Here is a 22,556-nt window from a genome sequence, read left to right as displayed (position 1 = left end):
AATCACTATATTGAAATGTATAGGAAAGTATATTTAAAACAAGGAATTTCTGTGTCTGCATCCTCTCATATTAGAACACAGAATCAATGGTCTGTAAGAAATCTCACTTGGAGCTGCCAGGAACAACAAATGTTTGAGTGTTTGTTGTTTGGGAGAATATATACCATCTTCCCAAATGTGATAGTGAGTCATTTGTTGCGAGCACACTGAATATACGGAAACCAGGGGTATTTGTTCTTCCTTAAAATGTTAATTAGAGGTTTTCTGTGTGTGAATGTGTGTGTGCACACACGTTTAATATTTATTTGGCTGTGCTGGGTCTTAGTTGTGGCATGTGAACTTTTAGTTGAGGCGTGTGAATGCTTAACTGGGGCGTGTAGGTTCTCGTTCCCTGACCAGGAAGAGAACCTGGGCCCCCTGCCTCTGGAGGACTGAGTCTTAGCCACTGGACTACCAGGGAAGTCTCTCTCTCTCTTTTCTTTTTTAAATTAATACTAGTAAAAACAGCAACAACAACAAAAACAGCACAAGTAAAGATATGGAGAGAGATTATTTTGGAATTGGTTCACCTGGAGGCAGAGTCAAGTATTTGTGTTATCATTAGTCTATTTAGGAAAAAAAATGAGACAGAGAAGCAATAAGGTGTAATTATGAGTCACTGCAGGCAACTGGTGACTGAACCTGGAGAACTCTAGCAGAATCCTATGGAACATATCTCAGAGTTATCTTACCTTTGGGGAATAAAATCCAATATATTTACCTATTCACACTTGGTTAAAGGCCACCTCTCCTCAGAGGCATTACCAGAGCCTCCTACTGTGCCAGCCAAGCCACTCTCAGGCAGGGGCTGGGTAAGGTAAGTTGCTAGAAGTGGTGAGCGCAGTTTGTAAGCATGAGTAGAGTTTGATTTGATGCCTCTGGCCTGAACTGTTAGTATGGCTGTGAGGTAGGACTGCATGTGCTGAGGAGATATGGGTGGCCATCCACAGTATCTGACAGGCCTGAGTGTCATAGTCAGGTTACATGGAGGAGCCTACAGAAATGGAGACAGGAGAGGGCCTTGTAGGGAAAGGGGCCAACAAAAACCAAGGTGCATGCTAGGCCAGATGGACATTTATGGAAGAAACTGAAAGACAAAAGTCTAGACGTGTCAAGACATAGGACCTAGCACTTAAGATCTTGGGAAAACCTTCAAGCAAGCCAGGTGTACATAAAAGAGAAACCTCAGGATACATATTTATGAGCAAAATCTGCCTGCAATGCAGGAGACCCGGGTTTGACCCCTCAGTCAGGAAGATCCCCTGGAAGAGGGCATGGCGACCCACTCCCGTCCTCTCACCTAGAGAACCCCATGGGCAGAGGAGCCTGGCAGGCTACAGTCTGCAGGGTCGCAAAGGGCCAGACACGACTGAAGTGACAGCAACAGCGGCAGTAATAGCAGTCCTATACTAGTAGTATATCTGAACTGCAAAGTACCTTTGCTAAGTGTTTTCTTCTAACAAAGATTTTTGTGCTTTACCTGTGTGAACTAGTGGGGTAGTATTGATTCAGATCTTGGAGGATAGGTGGAACCAGGAAGAAACATACGTCATGCTGAAAGTATGAGCAAGACCCATGAACTTCAGGAGATAGCTTTACAAGGGTGAAACCTTGACATTTCCAGTATCCCTGGATGGGTATTTATGAAGTGAAGATAAACCAGTGAAATAGCCTAGGTGAAGGGCAGGGAATGCATTTTTTTTTTTTAACTGCAAAAGCTATTTAGGGATAAAAGTCTTATAACCTCTCCCACTTGGATATTCTAGTATTTAAAATTTTTTTCATTATCAAAATGGCTTACTTATAGCAAATTAAATTATCTGACCATATTTCTATATATCCCTCAAACCTGGCAGTCCTCTTTAAGGCAGAACAATTTATTATAATTATTAAGAGCCTTTGAGAGCTGTAACTTGTCCATATAGTCATCTTTTTTTCAAGGTAAATACTTCAACTTTTTCTCATAGGAATACTTAAGTACTTTGTGTTTTTCACTAGTCCTTATTTACCTTTTCAATAAACTTTTCAAGTGAGACTATTAAAAGGCATACTTTAATTAGAGCCTGTCCAATGTCAAATAAAGTAGCTTCTCACATTACTGCTATTAATATAATCAACTACTCTTAACCTATTGCTACCTTCTTAAACACAATAATTATTGTATAGATGATTTTTTTTTAATACTGTCATTGCCTGTATATCCCTTCTCCATTTCAATTTGATGTGTTTGTTCTTGGCCCCAAATCCTAATAAACTTCATCATATTTCTGAATGATTCTTCATGTAATTTATCAGTTTGCTTTTAACTTTGGTTGGTGACCATACCTAAATTAATATTAATTAGAAGTATAAGACTATAATCTGAGTTCCTTCATCTAGATTATTAATAAAAATATTAAATCATATTGGCCCTTATTCCCTGTCAAATAGCTCCAATTAAGGGCATTAGTGCTAAGATCCCTTAGAATCTGATATTCCAATCATTGAGAACATACTGGTAAGTGTATGGTTTGAAACTTTTGTTTTTTTTGAATGCTAAGGTAAAGATGCTCTTTCATCAAACACACTTCAAAGCTTAAATAAATAAATAAAAGAGATAAAGCAGAGCTCTTGTATTTAAAGCTTTAAGGATGGTCTAGAGGCCCATCATTTCTATCTTGCCCCCACCCTTCCCCTTCCCCACTTCCTTTTCTAGGCAGCCTCTAAAGGTACCTGGAAGCACATCTACAGGGATTGTTTAGAGTATAACCCATAAACCTTTGTACTTAACTGCTAATTGGATTATAGGATGAAAATAGAAGTCTAACTCAGATGTAATTAATGAAAATCTGCCCCCCCTCCTTTGAGGACTGTCCCTTTATCATAGAAGATAATAAAATTGGTCTGGAATAATCTTCTCTTTAAAAGGTCAGGTGAAATGCTGACCAATATCTTGACCTGAGAACTGGCAAACATTTGATGCTTTATTCAGAGTATCTAAAGAGTGTCAACATGAAGGCAATACAGATATAATTATTCATGTTCAGGGAGGCCTAGGCTATGCTCTTGAGAATGTGTGTGATGTTACAAAATCCAATCATAGACTTGAATTTTCAAGAGTGTTCTTTGGTGCTCTTAAGATGATAAAATGCTAACTTAATATCAGAGCCTGGTATTTTATAGTTTTACAGATATGATTATACCAGCCTTTACTATTTATTTTGATGAATAACTATGTTTACCATTATTTGAGTTATTTTAGAATTTTCTGAATAAAATACTGTGACATTTACTATTTCTATCTTCTCTGGATTCAATGTGTGGACAGTTGAGTTTGTAGAATCTTGTTCTTAACCTTGGAGAGCAGGGAGTATTATTTTTTCTATTATTATTATTTGGTATATTTGTTGGTGTTTAATGTGCATGCTAAGTTGCTTCAGTCATGTCAGACTGTGCGACCCTTTGGACTGTAGCTCTCCAGGCTCCTCTCTCCATGGGATTCTCCAGGCAATACTGGAGTGGACTGCCATACCATCCATCAGGGGATCTTCCTAACCCTAGGATGAAATCCACTTCTCTTACATCTCCTGCCTTGGCAGGCAGGTTCTTTACCACTAGCACCACCTGGGAAGCCCTGTGGGCGTTTAATATTTATGTGTAAAATTTGCAGTGATTAAGAGTGTTCTGGTCACTCAAGATGGTTGTTCTCTTGCTCTCTGTACATCCCCTTGCCAGACTAGTGTCTGCTTCACCTAGATCTTAAGCACATGACTGACCTTCCTATATACTTGCCCCAGGCCCCAGCTGGTGATTGTTCTTATCAAAGGATGGTAAGGGGCGTGCCTCTCTGCTGGTTTCCCTGGAAACTGATGAGCCCACCTGACATCAATTCCCTAATAACTGGTAATCTCCCCTTTCCCCTGGTGTGAAGACTGCTGCCATGTCCTGCTGGCTTTCTGCTGCACAGGATGGGGCATCACTCTAGGACCTGACCTCAGATGGGTAAGCTCCCGGGTAAACCACTGATGTCTCTCTAACTGATTCTGGCCTTTTTCTTTGGCCTTGAACCTGGGCAAGCACGGGGCTTGTAGGCATAGAGTGAAGCCATACAAGAGTTCTTACAATGGTTAAGACTATGGCAAGTAACACATTTCAGTATGCCTCAGATTCCTCCTTTGTAAAATAAACTTGGTACTGTACCTACTTCAAAAGGTTATTATGCTGACAAAATGAGTTATGATAGAAATGGAATGCTTTAGTAAATAGTAATCTCTTATGAGAAGAAGATGGCCTTGGCCTGTGGTGGCTTGAATCAGGAGTTTGGTTCCTGGTCAGATATTGAGGTCGGTTCCAGGGAGAGTGCTGAATCCTAACCACTGGGCCACTATAGATAGTGGCAAGGTCCTGGCCCATGAGTTGTGTAGAAATAAATTTCCACATAGAGATGGAAAATAGTGAAACAAGTGTTTACTAGGAAGGAAATAGTACCACACGTGTGGATAGACACATGGACAGGCTCAGAGAGACTTGTGCCCTCCTGGTAGTTTGAATGATGTTTGTGGGGCATTTCTTCTGAGTTTCCTTTAACCAGTCATCTTGCTTCACCTGATTCTGAGTCTGTATTTGGCTTATCTCCGGTTCCTCCCATGTGTGTGCCAAGATGGATTCTAGCAAAGAGACCTATAGGTAGCTGCATCACTTACTATGAGGTGATGTCCCTCCTCTTTTCACTTCCAAGGAGACTTTCTGTGCATATGTCGTCGGGAGGGTATCCTTCACTTTGAGAATGAGGAATACATGGTCTTTTATCTCCCTCTTCAATCATCCTGCTTTTATGGAGTTTCTGGTATTATTCTGTCCACGAGGGAGAAACTATTCAGCATGGGGCCCATCCAACTCCTGCCTCAGTACTACTGGTGCTGCCCATTATTTTGTATATTTTTATGAATGTTAGTTACAGAAACTACAGAAATATACTACTAGAGCAACATGAAGCTGAAACCTGAAAAGTAGCTTGAAAGAGTGAAGTTCTAAACAAAGAATTATGTTTTAATGTTTTTTTCTCAAAATATTTTTTATAGAAGAGGATATTCATGTTTATTAACATTGAATACCTGAATTATAGATGATATAATGCAAATTTTTATTTTGAACCCATGAAGATCTTTGGAAAAGACCCTGATGCTGGGAAAGATTGAGGGCAGGAGGAGAAGGGGACGGCAGAGGATGAGATGGTTGGATGGCATCATTGACTCAATGGACATGGGTTTAGGTGGACTCTGGGAGTTAGTGATGGACAGGGAGGCCTGGTGTGCTGTGGTTCATGGGGTCACAAGGGGTCGGACATGACTGAGCAACTGAACTGAACTGAGCGTTATAGTTCTGCATGTTATTTTTTAATATTTCTTTATTGGCTGTGCTCGGTCTTAGCTGCAGTCCAGGGGATCTTTGCTGTGGCCTGCAGTTTTCCTAGTTGTGACATACAGACTCTTAGATGCAGCATGTAGAGTCTAGTTCCCCAACCAGGGATCAAACTTGGGCCCCCCACAATGAGAGCATGGAGTCTTAACCACCACACCAAAAGGGAAGTTCTCGTATATTGTTTTTTATTAACCTCTTGAAACATACAAGGAGGCTCAATGTCTCATCTTTTTGGTAAAAAGTTCTTAGGTATAAAGAGAAGAATTTTTAAAAGGATGGCATAATTGAATTGTGAAAGACTAACATGGGTGGCCAGCAACGAAATACTCTAAAAGGGAGGAAAAGATTCAGCAAAAATTCATACTCTAACAAGTATTCAAAATGCAGACTTCCATATATTTTCTTTGTGAATTTTCATATGTGACTTATCAAAAGCAAATGGAAAATATAGAGACATTTTCCAAAGACAAATGTGAAGATTTTCAGGACCATCATAAATTTAGATTTTCTATGTTAGTTTTCTACATCAGGGAAAGCAACATATTTTGGATATCTCACTTGATGGAAATTATTTTTTGAATAAATATATAAAACTAAAACATTAAAAAATGCACAAGTCCCAGTTTACATGGACCATTTTACATAAATCATTTAAATGGATTCTAGAATTAACAAATAGTTTGACTTCCCTGGTGGCTCAGATGGTAAAGCGTCTGCCTACAATGCAGAAGACCCAGGTTCAATGCCTGAGTTGGGAATATCTCATGGAGAAGGAAATGGCAACCCATTCCAGTATTCTTGCCTGGAAAATCCCATGGAAGGAGGAGCCTGGTAGACTACAGTCCATGGTGTCGCAAAGAATCGGACACAAATGAGCAACTTCACTCACTTTAATATACAACTTAAGTTTATATAGGCTGAAAAGCCTTTTGTGTCTGATTCTATTATACATATAGGAGTGGAGATTCTTAGCTTTCACTAGAATCATATACAGTTTTTTTTTTTAAGTTTAAATTACTTACACTGTCATGATTTCGCTGAGCTTCTTTCATTGTCTTCCATAACTTCTTCATAACCTCGGATTTTTTTTTTTTTCTTTATATGTCTCTGGACAGAACTGCTATTTTTCTCTTTGAAATCTCACTCAGACTGCCAGAGAGAAAGACCATGATGGTGTCAGTTAGAATCTAACCAGTGTAAAAGGTTATCTTGTACAATTAGAACTTTGTGTAATTCAGTTTGGAAATGAAGTAATGAAAAGAATATTGTTTGAAATCGAGACATGCATTCAAGTCGCTGTTTTACATTACCACTTACATTGTTCCTTTGCATAATACCATTAGTTTCTTCATTGTAGAGGGAAATGAAAGCATACCATTAAATTACTACTTCTATCTAGTAAAGGAGCTTTAAAATTGTACTTAAAATGAAGGCCAAAACACTATTCCTTAAGATTAGGAACAGCATGAGAATGTCCATGTTCCAAAGCAATGTAGTATTATGGATGTTCTGGCCAGAAGAATAATTTAATAATGATAATAATATAAAATGTATACTGACCACAAAGGAAAAAGTGAAAATGTCCACATTAGTAAATTATACGATCAACTACATTGAAAATCCTAAAAAATCAATTTACAACAAAATAACCCATTCTAGCAGAACAGATAAATAAGTTTAGCAAGATCACAGAATACAAATTTAATGTACCAATTTTATAATGCAAGGAAGAGGAAAATAAAGATAAGGGCAAAATTAATGAAATAAGAAATGTGCAATAAAGAAATAAAATGAAACCCAGAGAGTGCATTTCTATAAAGTAGCAACTAACAATTGGAGAATATGCTTTTTAAAAGGATATTTCAGGATTAAAAATAACAAAATAAATTTGATAAATTTAATAAAGACGTTCAAGAGCTACACTTGGAAAATTGTAAGATATTGTTAAGAATAATTAAAATGATTTAAACATTTGAAGATTTATCATATGGTTGGACTGGGAAACTCAATATTGTTAAGGTGTAAATTTTCGCTGAATTGATTCATAAATTTAATGCTGCCCCAAACAAATTCTCAGCAAATCTTTATGAAGACTAATCCAAGGTGGTTACATGGGTAGACAAAATTGTCAAAACTCAAGAAATTGTACATTTAAAATAATACATAACTTACATTGATAAAGTTAATTTTAAAAAATCGTGTTTTACCCAGCAACTAGCATCTTACAGATACAAGCTGCTAGTCCTATATTAATTAGGACTAGTTAGTAAAGCCTGCATAGACTTCTGAAATTGCTGACATTTTGAATATTATAAAATTAACACCTTTCTATTTTATAACTGGCTGCTTGCCAAATATTTCTAATACATGACTCCTCTTTTGTTGATTTTTATCCTTCAGGTTTGTGACTCATTATGTAGTATCTTAGGTCAGGTGTTGACAAACTTATGACAAACTTGGGTCGTATTTAGTCTACCATGTATTTCATATGGCCTTTGTGAAGAATGATTTTAATATTTTAAATGGTTGAAAAATTTTTAAAAAGATTATTTTCTGACATGTGAAAAATATATGAAATTCTAATTTTAAGAATTCATACAGCCATATATATCTATTGCTCTTAGTGCTATAATGACAACAGAAACTGTATGGCTCACAAAGACTCAAATATTTACTATTTGGCTCATTGCATAGTAAGTTTGAAAAGTGAAAGTGTTAGTCACTCAGTTGTGTCCAATTCTTTATGACCCCATGGACTGTAGCTCCCCGGGCTCCTCTCTCCATGGGATGCTCCAGGCAAGAATACTGGAGTGGGTTGCCATGCCCTCCTCCAGGGGATCTTCCCAGCCCAGGGATTGAACCCTCATCTCTTGCATCTTCTGCATTGGTAGGTGAATTCTTTACCACTGCACCAGCTGGGAACCATGTATTTGTTAAATGAATTTAAACATGCAGTAAATTATGGTCAAGGTATATCTTGGTTTCCTTAGGACAAATTTGAATTATCCCCCTTTTGACTCTCAAAAGTTTCAGATTTGGAGGATATAATGTTACGTTCACTCTAGTTTCTAGGTCCTGATTGTGCTGCTTGAGGCCCGGTGTTGCATAATTTTTACCCACCAGTCTTCATTCCATAGGACCTGGACATTAATGATCACAGTTCCTAATCAAGCCAGTTTTTCCAGCCCCAGGAACACTTTCTCTCCACAGGCCTGCTGCTGATGCTGCTAGGTCGCTTCAGTCGTGTCCGACTCTGTGCGATCCCGTACTGCTAGCAAATGTTATCTTACACTCTTCATACTCTGTGGCGCCTTTGTTGAACTGTGGAGAATCGGTTCAGGCACCATTTCATATTTAGTTAACATATAAGAAATGTACACGTTTTCATTTTTCAGAGGAAAGCTGATTTCCTGTATTCCTCTTAGTCACTCTACATTCTCACAGGGGTCTTGCCAGGGAATACCAGTTAAAATACTTTGTCCCTTTTGGAAGTGATGTGGCTCCTTTATAGTGGCAGAACCAGTTTGTAAAGAAGCCAATTACCCGAGGACTTCCTAAGGGAACTTAATAAAAGATGTGTCACAGAGTAGCCTTAGCTTTGTATGCAAATTTAAATCAAACATTACTGGGAAGAATTCTGTAGTGGGGTTCTCAGTTTCCTCTGAAAACAAAGGGTTCAAGCTAAGGAAAAGCAGAACCACCCGCTAGCACCCGTCAGCGAGAGATGAAGCTGTACGCTCTCTGTGCACTTAATGGCCTTTGTTGTGTGTGCACCATCTGAAGAGACTGTGACTAAGGGAACAGAGGTGAGCAGAGTAGGAAAGACTGTGCGTTCAGAAACCTACTGGCTAAGCTACAAAGCAGCACTGCTCAGTGATCCCTGTTGCTCCTGCTGGGAGAGAGATATTCAGCCCGAAGTCATCCTGAGAAGTGCTCTTTCACCAAAGGGTCAGAGCCGCCGGACTGGCAGGAGAGTCCATGGTCCAAAAGGGCTTTGATGCACACCAGCCTTGCACTCAGAGAATTCTACACAAGTGCTATACGGAACCTCTGACTCAAAGTAGGTGAGTTGAAGGAGTCAAGCATCTCTCTTTGAAAATTTCTTCACAGGAAGTAGCTAGCCCTCTGAATAGAAAAATAACATGGGGAGAATATTGTAGTTGTGGAATCTTAAGGATTTTTTGTTGTTGTTTGTTTCTGATAAGTTAATTATTAAATAATTTATTTACTTTTTTAGAACTAAACTCACATTTGTAATTAAATGAGTAAGTGTATTCAGTGTTAAATCTAATAATACATTGTTATTACTTTCTATTTTGTTTAACCCTAAAAACTCTTATGGGGTGCTGGTCGCTTACCTCAAATGAAATGCTTGACTGCCTACATTTCAAAAGTATCTTTTGAAAGACTGAATAAAGATCCTAGAGAAAAAGAAGTCTGAAAAATACAATTTATGAAGTGGTGACTTTTAGGAAATAGACTTTGGCATAACTCATAGAAGGAAGGGTATTGAAAATTTTGTATCCCCAGTATCTATAAAGTAAATGATGGTGTTTCAAAGGGAAAAATACTCTGGAGCGTAATAGCAAAGGTCAGGAAGTAAAGTGAAGAAGCACTTGAGGTCACACACTGAGGAAGCAACCGAACAAGATCCAGAGGCTTTGAGCACATGGTTCAGGGCCTTTCCTTTATCTCAGGAGATTGATGGGCCAGTTATAAACACAGGAATCCCAAGAACTGCTTTTTGGGCAAATTGTTGAAGAACATTTAACCTACCACTGTCTTCCCCATACCTTCAAATTCAGATATTAATACATAGCCCTCCTGGCTGTTTCTCCCATTTGCCAGACATGCCTACACTTCTGGTGTCTTTCCAATTACTGCTTTCTTTAACCACATGTTTTCTACAAGAATTGCACAGCAGACTTCTTCAGGTCTGAGGTACCATTACCTTAGATAAAATCCTGCCTAAACCCTGTACAGAATCATAAAGAAAATAGCATTTCCCACTTCAGCCAGCCTCTATCTTCTTACTCAAGTTTATGTTTATCATGACAAATGACATATAAACTTATATGTTTATCTATTGTGTGACTTCACGTACAAGGATGTAAACTATATAAAACAAGGAATTTTTAGAAATTTAAACTAAAATAAGATTTTAGACATTTTCACAGTTAAATGAAGTGATGGATTTGGCTGCCAAATTTGACATTTGTTTGAAATATCATCACTGGACCTCACAAAAACAAGGGAAAGAGAAATGTTACTTTGTTTTGTAATATTTTATATTATAAAAAGTGATGGATAATAGGAGACTACCTTGAGAAATATTTTTACAAAGAAATTTACTTGATCTTTGGTTTAATAATTTTGCAAGAATTTTTACTAAATATTGTATTCTGTGACCACTAATGTGACCACAAATGTACATGCATGTCTGTGTCAGTACGAGCTTCTGTAGAGTGGAGTATATGTAGTTGTTTTAAAGTGTCCTTTATATTACCTTGTGCCCATGACCAGATTCCTTTTTAAAGATGATGACAATTAGGAATAGTCCTGATGAGACTTTCTGATTTTGTGCATTTGCTGTTAGGTTGTGGGAGAAAGAAAAGTCCTTGAGGATAGAGTCTGTGGAACTTCCTGGAGTGTGTATTATGCACATTATCTTCTATTATCAGTCCCTTGGTGCTATATGCTTTGAAGAAAATCACAAAATTATCCACAAATTTAATGATTAAATTGTGTTTTATACTGTATTACATTGCAGTGTTTGGAGCAGAAATCAGAAGTTTAATTAAAGTCATAAAATATGGAAAGATACCATAACAAAAATTATTTCTAACCCTTAGAAATGGCTGTAAAATACATTTTAACCAGTACATAGTGGCCTGTTTACTACAAAATTGGAGAAGGAAATGGCAACCCACTCCAGTGTTCTTGCCTGGAAAATTCCATGGACGGAGGAACCTGGTAGGCTACAGCCCATGGGGTAGCAAAGAGTCGGACATGACTGAGCAACTTCACTTTCACTTCACTACTACAAAATATAAAAAATAAAACCAAGGATTTTTGCACATGTATCCTCTATTATCACTAAAATTAGTGGTTTGGGAATAAGTTCAGAGTACCTGTTCAACAAAAACTTGCATCAACAATGTATTTATAGATGGCTAATTCACAAATTGCTAATTTAACTCTTAGAAGATAACCTTACTTTAGGTTTGCCTCAATTCTCTTTCTTTGGAATATCTTTGTGACTCTGAGTGAATCACGTCTTTAAGTTTTGGATTTGCATGTGTAAAACAGGGAAAACAAATATACCTGCCTAGTAATAAGGTTGATCTGAATTTAAATGGGATAATATATGCACAGCATTAAGCAACATTATCAACACATTATCAAGTGCTCAAGAATCAGTGTTGGTATTACAAATTAGTAATACAAATAAATTAAATTAAATTTGTTATGTGTATTAAAGTAACAATGCTACCTGCCATAACACAACTCCCAAATCTCAATAGCTTATCTTAATGATGGTTTATTTATCATTTATACATTGGTCAAACACTCGCCAGTTTCCTTGATAGGTCTCTACTAGGTGATGACTCAGTGACTCACAGTCCTCCAAACTTTGATATTGCCATCTTTCTAATTTAGCTTCCACTGTCACTGCAGAAATGGAAGAGACAGTAGATGATTAAACAGGAAGTTTGATGGCTAGACTTCAATGAGGCATACTTCCCTCTGCATCCCATTGACTACCATTCAGTCAAAGGGAACTCAAATCAACTGCAAAGGAGCTGATAAATGTCTTCTTCCCCTTTATGTCCAAGAAGAAGAAATGGGATTAGTGAATGTCTGGCCATTCCTTGTCACAAACTGTCTTCCAGTAGTTGCTGCTGTGCAATGAATTATCCTAAACTTAGTGACATAAAACAGCAATCAATTTATTATGCTCACAAATTCTGTAAGTCAGAATTTCACAAAGGGCATAGGCTTATTCACTCACATGTCTGATGTCTGGACCGAAGACTAGAACACTAAGAAAACTGCATTTAACCTCTCCTGAGGCTTGACTTTCTCATATGACAGCCTATGGATACTGGGCTTCTTAATGGAATTTCAGGAATCCAGGAATAAGTTTTACAATTAATAAATCATATATAGTATTTTCTTTTTTAACCTAACCTCTGAAACCATGCACTGACTTCTGCCATAATTTATTGCTTGCAAGCAAGTCAAAAGCCTCCCCAATTCAAGAAGAAGAAACATGAACCCCCACTTTTCAATGGAAAGAATATAATTTAGAGGTCAAAAGGAGCATGTAGGATCAGAAGTAATGGTATTCCCATCTTTGGAAAATGAAATATACCTTAATTATTAAAATACTCTTATCATTGTCATCATCATCTTTATTACTAATTTTCTGTTGATTAACTTTGTGGCCCTAAGTTTAGCTTAAGTAGTCTTTTGCTTATTAAATTATAAAATAAGCCAATCAAAATATGCTTAAATTATTGCAGGTGATCATTTGTTTAATTACAGAATTTTGGGAGTTCTGATTAACCAAATATTCCAGTTAATTAGAAGTGTTTTACATTGCCACATTTTAATGTCTTCTCTAAATGTGTCCTTTGCTTATTTAAGACATTAAGCTATGCTTAATGCTATTAATCATTTTTGATACCTTCTTTGAAAAAAATGCCTTTGAAATAAATATCTAGGAAGTACAAAACAGAACAGAAACCTTGAGAAGTATATGCAGAATATGAAATTATCATAAACTTGAATAGCATGGAATGAGGAAGGTAGTCATATTAAGGAATAATTTTTATTTGTTATGTAGTCACCTCAGTCAACCACTTGAAATATATTTGAGTATCTTCTATCTTGTAAACACTGTGCTAGGTTTTAAGAACACAAACACGAGTGAGACATGATCCTTGTTCTCAAATAACTGGATTCTCATGGAGTAAAGAGATACGTAAGCAAATGATAGGAATTCATTGTGGTAAGTGCTATAATGGAATCATGTAGAGTCACTGTTGGAAAAACTGCTGCCATGGAGAAAATTATGCAAAGATGTAACTTTTGGTGACATTTGAGTCAGGCTTTGATGAATGAGCTGTGCACTTGGAATTGTGGCTTAGGACTTTTGCAAGGATATAGAGGTAAAGGCATGTTTTAAGAACTTCAATCAAGCCAAAGTGCCTGAACCCCTCTTCATATAGGTGGAGAAAGACTGAAAAGTAACAGGATTCCAGATTCTTATTTTTATTCCAGATTCTAATATTTTTCACTTCATGTCAAAAAGACCTGACCTCATTAAATGGTAAAAGGAACAAAACCTCTGGATTCAGCACAGAGTATTCAAGACTCTTTCCATGGGATTTGGGTTGAGGAGTAATGCGCAGTCATTCACCTCAAGCTGTCTGGTATTTGAAAATTGAGTTTCTTTTAGTAAGACAATAAAGAAGAATTAGTAACTGTGCTGGTGTTGGTGTTAGTGTTGTTGTTTAGTCACTAAGTAGCGTCTGACTCTTGTGATCCCATGGACTGCAGCCTACCAGGCTCCTCTGTCCATGGGATTTCCCAGGCAAGGATACTGGAGTGGATTGCCATTTCCTTCCCCAGGAGATCTTCCTGACCCAGGGATCAAACCTATGTTTCCTGTTGTCAGGCAGAGTCTTTACCACTGACTCACCTGGGAAGACTGTGATTGTGTCGGCAACAATTACAATCCCGTACAGTGTATTTACTATTGGAGGCGGATAGAAATTTCAATCAAATTCTAATTTATGGTTTATGACTCACTAAATATATTGATAAAATATAATTTTCAGGAATTGCTCTTCCTTAGAGTATGAAACCTCTCCAAAAGGGAGTTTGGAAGAATGATAAGGATAATAATGCTAATAATGATGATATTAATAATAATGGGAGAAAAGTGAGACTCGTGTTTGGAACCAAGCTGCACTTTTGTATTTGCAATGAGCTGAAGCCAAGCATATGCCAACAGCATTTTTAACTGCCTACCATCTCAGAGGAGATTTAGGAAATCAGACTGACAGTCAGGCATGTTCACCACTAGAGCAGCCAAGGTGAAGGATTGAAGTGCTGTCTCTCTAACTTCAGGGACTCATTGAGTCTGTTCCAGAATATAACATGCCTCTGATTACAGAGGATTTTGGTGTTAAATTGACAGAAGAAATTGCTAATCAAAATGCAAGTGGGAGATGTAAATGCAAAAAATATGAACTCACCAATTAATGCAGGGAAAATCATTTTCTCCTTCAAATGCCTTGTTTCGCTAGTAAATCTGAAGCTTTACACATCTTCTTTGAAAGAACCACATCAATCAGAGAAGGCTGAAAGATAGTGTGTTATGCTCTGATGAGCAATGGATTAGAAATCAGGAGACCTTGATCCTGGTCTCAGTTACATTATATAGTAGCTGTGGAGTCCCAATTCCTTCCCTTTAATACAGTTACACAGTGTCCTGATACATAAGAGGGAATAAGCATACTTGTCATGGCTTTATCACATATTTTAGAAGGATTTTTCTTTCTTCTTTCCCTCTTTTCCTTCTCTTTCCTTCATCATTTAATAGAGTCATTGAATTCTTTTTATTCATTCATTTTTATAAGTTGTTGAATACCTATATGTCAATAAATGTATCCAATATTTAGGAATATAGAGATAGAAGAGATAGGTTAAGATCTCTGTTTATAAGGCATCTATAATCTTAGTGGAGAGAAAAAGTAAACAAAGGATAAAGACAAGGCAGTTATGATAAGTGATATGAAGGAAGTAAAATGATGTTATACAGAGAAAATTGGCATAAGAGAAAACCTTAAATACAGTGGTTGAGGAAAGCTTCTCTGAGATTAGATTTGACTCAGTTAATGTGAATAGGATGAGTCAGCAATTTTAAGACAGGGAAGAATGTTGCATGCAGAATAGAGTAAATGCAAAAATGCCAAGACTGGGATAACACTGGCTATATCTAAAGAAAAGGAAGAAGGCACTGTGTTTAAAACTTAATGAATGGAAGAGGGGAATGATCTAATATGATTTTAGAGAGCTAGACAGAGACTAGGTCATTTTGGCCTTGTCAAATATGTTAAGCAGTTTAGATTTTGTTCCAAAGCACTGGGAAGTATTGAAATATCTTTACCAGATGAGTGACATGATCCCATTTTCATTTTAGGAAGTCCCCTCTTGCTTTTGTTGAAGGTTGACTTTCCAAAAGAACTCCAAAAAGGTATTAATCAAGCAAAGCTCAGTTTACTAGACTTACTGCCATAAAGGAGAATACCACCTTCACAATCTTACCAGTGTCTCAAAATAGGGGAATTAGATAAGGTTCTTTATGTCATTTTAAGGCCTGTGCTGAGCAATGTTAAAAGACATTTTTCAGGAGAGAGAACTGGCTGAGATTTAGTGACATAGTAGATTTGAATGACAACACAGTGAATTGAAGATTATGAAATGACTCTGGATGAGTTTATTAGTCTTGATAATTGATCAGTTTAACTGAATCAATTTTCTCTTATAGGAACAAGTATTTCCTTGGGAAAATAGCTAAGATATTATTGATTAACCTTTTAATCATTAACATTGTTCAAACATCAACAGGCGTAGGCAAGCCTACCCAGTCTCATTATTGTTCCACACAGGAGCAAGGAATTGCATTGTTTTCATTCCTCACTAATTCTTAAAAATATGTTGTTGCAGGTGGAAGTTGGCAGGAGTAGAAGTGATAATCTCAGATACGAGTCTGTTGTAGTTTTCCAGACAGTGGATGATGCAGTCATAGATGAGTGTTGTACTCTCCAATACAGTAATTTCATGTACCTGTTTAGCACTTGAAACTTGGCCTGTGTGTACTGAGGTGTGCTATATAAAAACCCACAACAAATTGTGAAGATTCACTAAGAAAAAAAAAAAATCATATATATTGAACATTTGTACAGTCAAAATGTTCATAATATGTTTTAACCAAACATATAAAAATATTTTCAATTTGATATGTATAAGCCATTCTTTTTTTAATGTGGCTACTAGCAAATTTAAAATTACATAGGTTGCATGCATTACATTGGTATTAGACAGTGGTAGACTAGAGAGTGGGCAAAACAGGTAGATGAATTTGAAATTTATTTTGGAAATAAAATTGACCAGATTTTCAGGGAATTAATGTGAAATTTAAGAAAATGGGGGAATCTGAATCTAGCAGTTTAGTTTTTTGTTTGGGGCCATTGTGTGGATATGAGTGTTACTTAATGAGCTAGGGGAGACTGGGATCAAACAGTCTGTGGTAGAAGTTCGATTCCATTTTATTGGGCTCATTAGGTGGTTAAGTTTATTTATTTTACAGGTATGTTGTATGGTTCATTGAGTATATGATTTTGAAATGTAGAACAAAAATTTGGCCTTTGATTGGAATTTTATTCCCTAGCAATGAATGTATTCACACTTGGAGAATGTGTATTAGAAAAGGAAAAAAAAAAAAAAAGAAATGTATTTAGAATTCATTTTGAAAAGCTAGTAAAGGAGACTGACAAGAAGTAACAGGAAAGATGGGAAGAAAATCAAGAGTGCTGCCTAAGAAGCCAAGGCAAGAATTTTTTCAACTATGTAGAATGTTACCTACAGGACAGATACAATAAGTTGTGTTCATTGTTTTTGGAGACATAGATGATAAAATAAGATGATCAAGTAGGTAATGTACGTTTAGACATGTGGTGCATTGGTGTCAGGTTTCCTAGCTTATGGCTAAGGCTGCAGCTAGTAAAGAAGTTAAATATTCCAATTGTACATTGAGAAAACTGCCAGTTGTTGGGCCAGTGCACTTCCACTAAGCTTAGATCCAATAGGGGATTTGGGACAGGGAGACAGAGATTTAATTTTTCCAGATGTGTAGTGCTCTGAAAGAGATATTAAACAGTTTTCTTCTTTCCCTTTGGAGTTGGCCTTGGGACAGTCTATGACATTCTCACACTATAAATGGAAGAACAATAATGAAATAAGCCTGATACCCTGACAATGCTAACCCATGCTCTGAAAGTAAACCCTTTATCCTTTGTGTCAACATAAAGTCATATAACTGTAAACATTATATATATAGGCTTTATAGAAACTTTAGTTATTAATGAGTGTTAATGTTTCAATCCCAGCTCCCTGCCCCCCCCATTTTTTTTTCCTGTTCTTACAGTTTTTGCTGTTGAAATATTCTCTTTGCTTAGAAGGCTTCTCTCTTCCTATGACCTTATGAATATTTGCAGTCATTTGTCTTTGTGCACTTTTTGAAAGAATTGTCTTAAAATACCAGTTGTTTCCATTGATTTGTTTAGAAGAGTTGTTTTGTTCCAGTATCTTTTACAAAGTGTTGCTGTTACCAAACTCAGATGTGTCTGCTTGAAAACCAGTACTCAAAAAACAAGTGTTGGTTGGAATGAAAATGTTGCTTTATTCAGGAGGCTGATAACTTGGGGATAAGGTAGACTCCTATCCCCAAAAATCTTCAGAGTTCTGAAGATTCAGCTGACTATGAAAGTTTTAAAAGAAAGAATCTTTTGAGGATGGTCAGAGTCTTCTTTATCTTCTGCTGTTTTCAGATTTACTTCTGATTGTTGGTAGTGAGGTAACAGGGTGGTGTTCCAAGAATCTTTTCTCAGCCTGAAGTTAGGAGATCCTCCACCTGTTGGGGCGGGCTTAGCTCCTACATATTGTTATGTGTATTGCTTGAGGATAACTCACAGACATGCTTTCCTGCTGTGTTACTGTTTCCTGACTGCTCCCCCTCTGTTTCTGCATTCCCTCGCTTCTCTGATTGGCAACTGTTTGAATCTGCCCTTTGGAACTCAGGGAGGCTGAATGGAGTCTATTTACTATACAAACTGGAAATGGAGTGGGGGTTAAGACAGAGTCCTCCTTTTCAATAACACCCTATTCTATTCATAACTCCAACGGTCAGGGAAATGTGTAATTTCCTCTGTTCTGTCTTGCCACAGCAAAAAATTGAAGCAACGGATGGGCCAGTGTTATAGTTTAGTTTTATTGGCAAGTAAAGGAAAATACATCCTCGAGGCATGAGGGCAAACCAACCCAAAAGATGTGAAGAGAAGTCCTCGGCTCAGTTTTGGCTCTTCTATTTATATGTTTTTCTCCTCACCCTGAACCTGCACTATGTAAATTGGGCTAGCCAGGAGAGCTGTTTGTTTTACCTGAGGTCCTCACTCTGGTCCTTGGATCTTCCTTTGTTCTGTATTTGCAATCTTTTCCCTTCTTTGTCTTCTATCCACCACACTTGTGGACTCCTTTTTTCCTATTCTAACTACCTAACATTCCCCCCTCAAGAGATGGGAGGCCCAATCCTTTGGGAATAGGGAGCATGAAGGTCTTTCTGGCTACTGCCAGCTGAACTGGGATGGTGAGGGGCAGTGGGCCTTCCCCTCTTGCTAGTCTCAAGACTCAGTGTCCTTGTAGTGGTGTCCATCTAATTTTCCATGGTCGGCTGTAGTTTTATTTATCCCTGTTGAACTGGCACTGCATTTTGTAGCTTGTTGACCTGGGCAGAGACAACATGTGTTAGACAGTTGATAATACATGGAACAATCATAAGCAGCATCAATATGGTGATAACAGGGATTAGTACGGGCATTAGCCAAATCCAAATTCCCCTCACCAGGAGAAGGATCCCCCAAAGAGGGACTGTAGCCACCCTGAGAACTCTCCAGCTTGTTCTTTGAGATCCCGTAGTAGCTGAATGTTTTTCTTGAGGACTTTCTTTAACTTAGCTGGAGGTATTCACCCAGAAACATCAGGTCTTATTCAAGATGGCTCAAGTCCCTCCTTGTTCAGGGATCAGGAGATCTATCTCTTGTCTGTTTTGGAGTACAACCTCTGCCAAGCTATGTTGGCTTTTATCCCCAGAAACTTAATTTTGGGGGTGTTCATTAGAATGTACTCATTTGCAGTTCTGAATAAGTATCTGAGATCTGCCAGGGGCTCACAGGTGTAATGAGTGTCCTCTTCTGTTTTATTCCACAGCTTGACTAATGAGTAGTGAGGGGTCATGTCAGGAGTCATGTCCTGGTACCTTGACTGCTCTGGGGGTAGAATGTATTACAGGGTAGGGGCCCTTCCATGTGGGCTGGGGTTGAGCCTTTGGGGACCCATCCTTCCAGACTTTAATTAGGACTTGAGTCCCTGGAGCATATAGTAGTGGCTCTTTAGAATCTTTTGAGTCCTGGTTGACACCCCACAGGCATATGTCTTCTTGGAATTGTCCAATGGCCATGGTATAAGACTGGAGGTTATGAGCCTCTGGATTTAGGAAGAGGTCAGTGACATAAACAAAAGGTATCCCATATAACATCTCATAAGGACTAAGACCAACTTGTTCCTTAGGGGCAGTATGGGTGTGGAGGAGAGATATTGGTAAAGCCTCCTTCCATCCCAGGGAGGTCACCTGGGTTGTCATTTTTATTGCTGATTTTAAGAATTGGCTAGCTCTTTCTGCTTTTCCTGAAGACTGAGGCCTCCAGGCACAATGGAGACTAATAAGTAATGCCCAATGCTTTAGAGACTGCTTGGGTGACCTTCGAAGTAAATGATGACCCATTGTCACTTTGTAATGACCTGGGCAGAACAAATCTCGGAATGACTTCATGGAGCAGGTTTTTTACCCCTCTGCCTTCTCAGTCCAGGTGGGAAAGCCTTATTCATCTTGTGAATGTATCTATGATGACTAATAGGTATTTATACCCTTGAGAAACTGGCATCTGTGTGAAGTCCATCTGCCAGTCCTCTCCTGGGTAGGTCCCACGTCATTGGACAGGCTGGGCCAGCTGGGTCCTTTAAGCTCCTTGATAGGTTGTTTAACTGGCAAGTGGGACAAGAGGAGACCACATGTCTTATAGTTGTTTGGAGGCATGTTCCTCTGAAGGACCTGTCTAGTAATCTTTGGAGCGCCTTTTCCCCTAAATGAGTGGTAGCACGTAAGGAGTTAACCAACTTCCGTTGGAGGTTCCCAGGCAGAAAAAGGAGTTCCTCCTTGTGGAACCACCCCATATGATCTTCTTGAAAGCCCTCACTCTTAGCTTTAAAAGTCTCACCTTCAGTATATGAAGGAGTTTCTGGCAAATTAGTCTTTGGAACTAAGGTGGCAACCCCTATTAGGTCATTGTTCTGTAATGCTGCTCTCTTAGCTGCCTGATCAGCTGCTTGGTTCCCTCATGCCACTGCCGTGCTCCCGTTTTGGTGCCCTTTACAATGGGAGACTGAAATATCAGTGAGCAGATGGACTGCCCCCAAGAGTCTAAGGATTTGATCACCATATTTGATTGGGGACCCTCGGGTGGTCAAGTGGCCTCTTTCTTTCCGAATAGCAGCATGTGCATGTAGCACCAGAAAGGCATTCTTGGAGTCAGTGTAAATGGATACTCTTTTCCTTTTCCCAGCTCTAAAGCTCAAGTCAGGGCTATGAGCTCAGCTAATTGGGCTGAAGTACCTGGTGGCAAAGGTTTAGCCTCTATGGTCTCAAAATTGGAGACTACTGTATACCCGGCTCTTCTTTTTCCATCCAAGACAAGGCTGCCTCCATCAGTGTACCAGATTTCCTCAGGATTAGTCAGAGGATCTTCTGACAACACCTCTTGGGGTTTTGTCTAGTGGTCCAAAGTTTCTAGGCAAGAGTGAAAGGGGAAAGAGCCCTTGGAGGTAGGCAGGAGGGTAGCTGGGTTAAGAACCTCACAAGGGGATATAGTCAGGACTGGATGTTCCATCAGCACTACTTGATATCTGAGGATTCTTTGATCAGACATTTGTAAATGGCTTCTCCCATTCAGGAGTTATTTCACTTGGTTTCTGGTAAATATAGTTAGTTTGCCCCCAAGAGAGAGTTTTAAAGCATCTTCTATCAAAAGTGCAATAGCTGCAAGATTTTGAAGGCAGGGAAAGGTCTCTTCCCAATAAGAGTATAGGACACTCAAGGGCCACCAGAAACTGGTGGGAAAATATTTGTCCATCCCAGCAATAAAGAAGTGTTTGGGTGAATCTTTTTGTGGTTGTTTTTCCTGTAGCACCCTAAATAGTACAGGTTTGGGAGGAGAAGGCTCCAGAGTAGGAGGACAGAGTAGGTAGCCCCTGTGTCAACAAAGAAATTCTCAGATCTACCTGCCACATTAGTTGCACCCTTGGTTCCAGCCCCGTGATGATTATCTGTGACAGGCAGTCTGGCTGGAGCGGGCTGCTTCAGTCCTGTTGAAACATTGTGAGGGAAGGCTTGGTGCTTGACCTTGAGGCTCTTGGGTCCTGAGGGCAGAGTGCTGCCCAGTGTCCTAATTGATGGCATTTGTAACAAACCAAACTTGTCACAGTTTGGACATTCTTTGGCCCAATGTTCTGCCTGTCTACAGATTAAGCATTTGCCTCCTGCCTTGTCCTTCAAGGACACAGGGTTTGCCATAGGTTTTCCCTGGAGGGCAGCCAGCATCTGGGCATGCCTTGTCTCTCCTTTTCTCCCTTTCCTGGGCTTTGGCCTCCTCTCCTGTTCTCTGTTATAAAAGGTATTGGCGGCTGTCTGGGACCATCTCATCTAAAGAGGCAGTAGGGTCCTGCTGCTGTAACTTTATCCCAATATCTGATGTACACTGGAGCAGGAATTTATCCTTTAAAATAACCTGTCCCTCGTAAGAGTCTATGTCCAGTTTGGTAAACTTTTGGAGGGCCTCTTTTAACCTTTCTAGAAAGGCAATGGGGTTCTCATTGGACTCCTGAGTTACTGCTGAGATTGAGCATAGTCCCACAACTAATTGGCTCCCTTCTATTTCCATGGGTGGACTTCCTTAGGGGTGAGTCTTTCTGAAGCTTATCCTACCCAGTACTGTTGCAGCCTGAGAGCCAGGCGTCGCCGGGTCAGGGTGCAGATCTCCAGACAGGTTGAGGCATGACAGCCTTCTGGAGATCGAATCCCCGGGCAGGTCGAGGCATGTCGGCCTCCTGAGAATTGGGTCCCTGGGCAGGTCGAGGCATGTTGACCTTCCGGGACCCCTGGACTGGTGGACCCCTGAGTAGGTTGAGGTGTGACAACCTCCCAGGGACCAGAT

The 22,556-nt window shown here is 38.8% G+C and overlaps 1 protein-coding gene across 2 annotated transcripts in view; it reads left to right on the top strand.

Annotated features, from left to right (window-relative positions):
• CTNNA3 (catenin alpha 3) overlaps positions 1 to 22,556 on the top strand; it is a 1,809,955-nt gene that overhangs the window by 1,429,937 nt on the left and 357,462 nt on the right. The window lies entirely within an intron of this gene.

The sequence above is a fragment of the Odocoileus virginianus genome, chromosome 7, assembly GCF_023699985.2.
Source record: "Odocoileus virginianus isolate 20LAN1187 ecotype Illinois chromosome 7, Ovbor_1.2, whole genome shotgun sequence".
Classification (NCBI taxonomy): domain Eukaryota; kingdom Metazoa; phylum Chordata; class Mammalia; order Artiodactyla; family Cervidae; genus Odocoileus; species Odocoileus virginianus.
The sequence above is the reverse complement of the archived record's forward strand: the minus strand, read 5'-3'. Positions and strand labels throughout refer to the sequence as shown.